This window comes from Macrobrachium nipponense, chromosome 14 (assembly GCF_015104395.2).
Source record: "Macrobrachium nipponense isolate FS-2020 chromosome 14, ASM1510439v2, whole genome shotgun sequence".
NCBI lineage: Eukaryota > Metazoa > Arthropoda > Malacostraca > Decapoda > Palaemonidae > Macrobrachium > Macrobrachium nipponense.
The window spans coordinates 31,238,455-31,245,954 of record NC_087207.1 but is presented as its reverse complement, the minus strand read 5'-3'; the positions used below and the strand labels follow the sequence as shown (position 1 = coordinate 31,245,954).

The window sequence follows — 7,500 nt, the reverse complement described above, 5'->3', positions numbered from 1 at the left end:
CATTGATTTTCAGCATAGCTAATCCCACCATGGAGATTTCATGAGTGTCATGCATTTGCATTTTTTGAATCATTAATCAATGGCACTCTCGTGGGTATGTTTCTCTCTCTCTCTCTCTCTCTCTCTCTCTCTCTCTCTCTCTCTCTCTCTCTCTCTCTCAATCTAGGTAATTCAACTTTGCATAGTTTTTCCTTTGGTCTATTTTATTTCCTGAAAAATCCTTCATAAATTTTACATATCTTCAAGTGCGAAAAAGCTGAAAATTTTGCTCATCAGCTACACATCGGAACCCCCGCGCACACTGCATGATTCACCTCCATTATACACGCGCTCTTGTGCTTCCTGTAAACTGAAGTCTTTTCGTTCCCTTTTCCAATATTTCTTTAAGGTCATTTACCCAGCATTATCCAGGACTTGATTTATCCTTTATCCGAATAATTCTGAATTGTAAATCTTTTCATTATTCTACCGTCGTTAATTATTTCCAAACAAACAAAACCTTCTCGAAAAACCCACTCATTATTTAGTATCCACTCTTTACTGACATAAAATACAAAACAACCAAAAAATTCTCCGAAGTTTCTTCGAGGCAATCGAGTTTCCTGCACAGCGTATAATGCTGTATGAAACTCTCAGCCACAGGCCATGAAGTTCTCAGCCGAAACTCATGAAACTTTCAAGCACGCCCGGTGGTAGCCTGTGCTGTTAGTATTAATAGCGGTGCCAGACGTACGATCATAGGTAACTTTATCCTTAAATAAAAATTACTGAGGCTATAGGTCTGCAGTTTGGTATGTTTGATATTTGGAGGGTGGATGATCAACATACCAATTTGTAGGCCTCTTGCCTCAGTAATTTTTAAGATCTGAGGCCGGAAAGACAGACAAAAATCCGTTTCAGTAGTTTTCCTTTAGAGAAAACTAATGATAAAAAGGGATGAAGAGTCCTTCATGAAATCTCGCCCTGGTTCCAATACTCACTCCAGATCTCTTCCCATATCTTTTGCAGACAACCTGCTACATCTTTGCTTCACCTGTTCCAAGACTCACCTCTTCTTCTATCATGCCATTATCAGTTAAATGCAATTCTAAATAACTATGTGAAGAAACTTCTGTTGTTCTACTCATTATCAACATTCTGAGACGCCTCGCAAACACTCCACGCTGCCACTCCGGCACACAGATGTTCATAGAAAACCACCTGGACAGTTTAAAAATCATTGTAAGGCGAACAATGTCCAGTCTGATAACCCGAATGAGAAACAGCAGCAACTCGCTCATACAAAGCATCCTAAGGAGTGAAGCAAGATCTAAATTGTAGGAAAGATGGGAAAATGAGGCCTTTGTCCCCTAAAGGGACTTAATCTTTGTATTGGCAAGATGTAATCTGCAGATTTTGTCATTATCATAGTTAATGCTGGTATTTTATTTTTTCATTATTACTGTGATTGCTATAAAGTTAAAGTTTATTTTACATTCAATTTTCGTATTTAGCCCTCTGGGCCTGACTACTGTAACCACCTAAGATCTTTAGTTGAAATTGAAGTTATATAATCTGTGCACTAGCTGTTATAACTCTCAATGCATTTTTTTTCTCACCAATATTATTTACGTTATTGCCAGTATTATGATTACTATCTTTTATGCTACCTCAGCTATTTGGTGGATAAGTGCCGATTACTAATTTTTTTATCATGTTGTCTCATATATCTAGATTGTGTATGTTATTGTCTGTAATTTGTAAATTCCATGTATATGGACCTGAGCTGAATTAAAGGATATTTTATTATATTATTATTATTATTATTATTATTATTATTATTATTATTATTATTATTATTATTATTATTATTTAGCCTCATTACCATATTCTTTAGAATTCTTTCTTTAGCTTTTGCTGTTTCTCGTTACTATCATTAACCAGCAGTGTATCGTCTGCAGACATCAAGAATTCTACACTTTAGTCACACATAATTTTTCTATCGTACTTTGAACTTACATCTACTATTATAGCAGGCCAACTTTAACACTAAACCAGTCACTTTGCCATTTGCAGATTTGAACGCGCTCTCCGCTACCATCATAAAATCCTTTAATTGCACCAACTGACTTCGCTGTTACATCATATATCCACAATATCCTCTTTATTAACTCTATAATGAGTTATTAGTATGTCTATGAAAGACTTTACTTTGAAAAATGTCTGCTAACTTTCTTCATAACGAACGTTAGGTCCATACAATTAAGTAATCTAAACCGACGTGTTTTTCTCCTTGCAGTCCTTTCGCCGGTCTTAACTTTCTCAGGCAAAACTCCACAAACGAGGTATTTTGTAAATCGGCACTGGGGGGAGGGGGGCGGGGTGTGTCATTAACGATACATCGGGCTCTCTCGCTCTCGTCCCGTTGATGATGCAATGCATCAGTCACCTCTATATACCTTCCCGGACTTTCTCGCCTTTCCTATTATATCTTCGCATTACATTTGCTTAATGAGGTTCATTCCAATGAACACATCTCGAGATTGTCATATTCTAGTCAGGTAAGAATGAGTCCCAAATAGTGTAGGTTTACACACCGAAGAAGGAAAAAACTGCAGAGCAGAACTAATACCGTTGCATATCGAGGGAAAGAATGATATGTTTCCTGGAATCCTCGGCCACTAGAGAGAGAAGAGAAGATGAAGAGAGGAAGATAGAGAGAGAGAGAGATAGGAGGAGAGAGAGAGAGAGAGAGAGAGAGAGAGAGAGAGAGATAGTCCTACTAATGGGATAAAACGTACCCTCATGTCAATCTGGCGCATTTCAGTTACCCGAGAGATTCAAGGTAAGCAAGTTAAGAGAACGTCAGGACATTGTAAAGAAGATAGATCACGTCCATGTTAAAATTGTCACTGTTAAATAAAGAAATAAACGGACAGTGAATACAGCCTTGTACGAGTATTAGTTAACTATAAGGCTTTATACGCTGGAAATGAAAAAGGATTATAATCATATATCAATACAGATGGCTAAGCCAGTATGTATGTATACACACACACACACGCACACACACACACACACACATATATATATATATATAGATATATATATATATATATATATATATATATGTGTGTGTGTGTGTGTGTGTGTGTGTATGTGTGTGTTTGTGTTTGCATATGGATGTATATTATGTATACATATATGTGTATGTGCATTACGTTATATATATAATATATATATATATATATATCATATATATATTTTATATATATTATATAATCGATATATATCATAGATATATATATATATTATATATCTATATCAATTATATATATCTATATGTATATTGTAATTATATATATATATATATACTATAACTAATATATAATATATATCTTAATATATATTATATATATATATATAGATAAATATATATACCATACATTACATAAATAACATACACAACCAACATTCATAAAAGGCGACAAAGGAAACAAAGAAGTTAATTGACTGCCACGGACGATAATAATTTTTGATACTGAAAAACAAAGAAACAGCCTTTGCTAAGCGGGCTTATGAACACGAGAAAAGTTAAATGGAGTTTCGAAAACAGGTTTGCATAAGATCCATAAGAACTTTTTTAAAAAAACATTGCGAGGGTTTCCGCTTTATCGATATCAAGCGGGGATACTGGGCAAGGCCGATAGCATCCAAAACGCATTTGAAAATGACGTTTACGAACTAGGATTAGAGAAGGAGGAAAGAAATCATAGAGAAAGAATGAGAAACGAGTCAAGCACCTCCTAGGGAAAAGGCGACGAAAAATAGGCCATTAACCATTTATTATGAAGTGAAAATATTGCGAAGGTGAGGACTGTTGGTGCATTGCACCTTCCCCAATTTTAGTTAGGTGCGGGTGGAAAAGGAAGGACTGAAGGAAAGCGCAAATATGAAAGGAGGCAACAGTAAAAGGAACGAAAAGGGATGCAGCTAGGGGACACATTGGTGACTTTACAAAGAACCTTAAGTAATGCTACAGTCCCATCGCACATGAGGTACACTGAGGGGGACTATGGCCCCTACCGGTTTAGTGTGTGTTGGGTGGTGTGTGTGTGTGTTTTTTTTTTTGGTTTTTTGGTGTGTGTCGTGTACATAAAACAACGAGTGCCTATTAAAAATAAAAACTACCAAACAAAGAAATAAGTCAAGGAAAATACCCGCACATTTCGGAAACAACTGTTTCCATCTCCGGTCAGGTAATGGATTATTAGGAAACAATGGGTTTCTTAAAAACTGGGGTGGGGGGGGGGGGTGGGGGGGGGGGGCCCCGTCCCGGTAGTGAGCGTCAGCAATTTTCAGGGGGAGGCGCGGAGCCCTATGGCAAAAAAATTAAAAAATTCTCTGGATTATATTCGTTATTCTCTTAAAAACAGTGATGTGACGGAAACTCATATTCAAGAAGGTGTATGAAAAAATGTATTAATTATTGCCTTGTGACGTCAGCTTCCTATAGTCTACTACTCTGGTTAGATTCGTTGGGCTTAACATGTTTTGTAATTATTGCCCGCCATCCCTGTCCCTCGAAATCCCTTTTCTTTCTCTCCCTTTTTTTCATTTTTCTTTGTACCTGGGAGGGAATTCTACTCAGATGTAAGAGGGGCGTGGAGGGAGGAACCAACTCTTAGAGGAAGCGTGGTCATAAAAAGTTTAAGAACCACTGGATTAGAAAATACAAAAAGGCAATAAGAGCACATGTAGATACAAGACCCATTAACTTAAAGAATCTTCTATCAGGTAACACGATGGAGATGAGGTGAATACTGAACAACGACTGTTTCTTTCGGTCTTCCTTAAGGTTTCTTACAGAAATATTGTCGGTGATGCAGGAATTCCAAGGCCCATGAAAAATAATGGTTGTTTTATTTGCCTTTTTCAGTTTTACTGCCAAAAAAAAATAAAATAAAATAAAAAACCTATTCTGCGCTTGGCTTTGTCTGCCTGCCCGCACTTTTTTTCTGTCCGTCCTCGGATCTTAAAAATTACTGAGCCTAGAGGGCTAGCCGCAAATTGGTTTGTTGATCATCCACCCTCCAATCATCAAATATCAAATTACAGCCCTCTGGCTTCAGTACTTTTTATTTCATTTAAGGTTAAGGATAGCCATAATCGTGCTTCTGACAATGATATAGGCCAGGCTACTACCGGGGAACCTTAGTTGAAGTTTCGTGGGCCGTGGCTCATACAAGCATTATACGGAGACCACCAGAAGATAGGCGTCCATGTCCGTGGGCCTTAATTCTACGCTAACAGCTAGTGTATAGAAAAACTCGATTGCGACGAAAAAACTTGAGCTCCTTTGTTTCGTTTAACTTGTTTAGCCTTGCCTCCTGTCACATGTTGAGCTTTGAAAACAATGTGTGACAGATTCCAGTCGACATAACGCTTTGAAATATTTATTTGACTAAATATAGGATCATCCCAATACTACAAATACAGCTGTGGCTGATGTTAAAAAACATCCTCAAAAACATTAGCATCTATAAAAGCACTCGAATCGTCTGCGATAAATCTTATATAGGCTCCACCGATAAAACTCTCCACCAGAAAATAATAAAACAAAATCATTAGGCCAATTACAGAGGCCAAAAGCTCTGCTATGTTTAATCATGGAAATAATTGAAATCTTCGTGTCGACTGGAATCTCCAGCGCCTTGTTTTCGAAAGCAACTCAAAGGTCAAAGGACAGAATCAGCCTTAATCAGAGGAACGAAAACAACCAATGAAATATTTCCCAAAATATATTTCTTTCAAGCATATATATATTATATATATTATATATATAATCGATATATATATATAGAGGTATATAGAATATATATATAATATATATAGATATATTTATATATAGATATATAGATTCTAGTATTTATATAATTATTAATCTATATTATATATATATATATTATTTCATTTATAATATATCTATACAATATTATTATATAATCTCTATATATATATTATATTATATATAATGATATATATATATATATATATATATATATATATCTTATATATCTATGTATGTTATATATATATATATAATATATATATATTAATATTTATATATATAATATGATATTACTATTATATAATCTATATATATGATATATTATTATAATATATTATATGATATATATATATATATTATATATATATATATATATTATATTTGTGGTGTGGTATGGGTGACATGAATATTTACGTAGCGTGGTTGAGTGACGTGTACCCAAGTGTGTTTGGATGATGCATACATGCATAAACTAGAATTAACATCTTGACATCTATGTACTGTTGTGGACTTGTGCTACCGATATTGACAAGAAATTTATTTTGCAAGGCCGTTTTGCTTAGGAGATAATGCTGCTATAATTTTATGAAAGATTAAGCATAATGTGGAAATCGATGCGTTATCGTAAGCGAGCTGAAACGATTATCGTATACTTTATTAATACATTAGCATTTGTAAGAATTATTTTATCAAATAGCTGTAAAAAAAAAAAGAACTACGATTCGTGATGATTTATTAAAAGAATATTCTGACTTTTTAAACCATTGATAATTTAATCTACGATTACCAGCAATGAAAGATAAAATAGTCTAAATAGTTTGAAGCTGCAATAAAATGCAGAAAGTCATACGAACTACCGTCATAAAAAAAAATGACGAAAATTATTTCGCAATTCTGCTGACCGCTGCAGTTCCCGCAGGAGTGACGTTGCCCAATGCAAATTGGGAGGAATAATCATAAAAATGTATATTAACATCAAGGGAGGAATGACCATAAAATGCATATTAATACCGAGGGAGGAATAACCATGAAGTGCATATTGACCTCATGAGAGAGATCATACCAAAACGCATATTAGGATCATCTGATAAACGGCTGATGATCGCTGCTGCTTTCTGTTCCCTTGCATAAGCTTCGCGACGATGCATAAACCTCATCTGACTTTGTATACTGCTGTTATGCACCGGCCTACTGTGCGTAATTAACGCGAGGGCAGCATACGACACCGAGCATTAGTATTCATAGTTTTCTGGGGACAGCATTGGGGGCAGCAGTTATTCTGCATGAATACAATGCCTCCTTCGCAGCTTCAAGGTCTGTGTGAACGCCAAAATTATTGAACCAGTAAAGGAACTGGAAATTGCAGCACAGCAACATCACCGCTGAAAATTATCAAATGGTTTCCTAGCTGCCATTTCTCCTTTATTTCCTTTTGTATGCGTTGCACCCCGTAGGGCGGTAGTGCCGTCAGTGGAACCTCATGCGGTTCACTGTAGGCATTACTTGAGGTTCTTTGCAGCCCCTTTCGTTCCTTTCACTCTACCTCCTTTCATATTCTCTTTCTTCCATCTTACTTTCCACCCTCTCCTAGCAATTGCTTCATAGTGCAACTGCTTTGAGGTTTTCCTCCTGTTACACCTTTCAAACCTTTTCACTGTCAATTTCCATTT

The 7,500-nt window shown here is 35.8% G+C and overlaps 1 protein-coding gene across 1 annotated transcript in view; it reads right to left on the bottom strand.

The window, feature by feature from the left end:
- The window catches only part of LOC135226188 (hemicentin-2-like), a 207,998-nt gene that overhangs the window by 111,457 nt on the left and 89,041 nt on the right, over window positions 1-7,500 (bottom strand). The window lies entirely within an intron of this gene.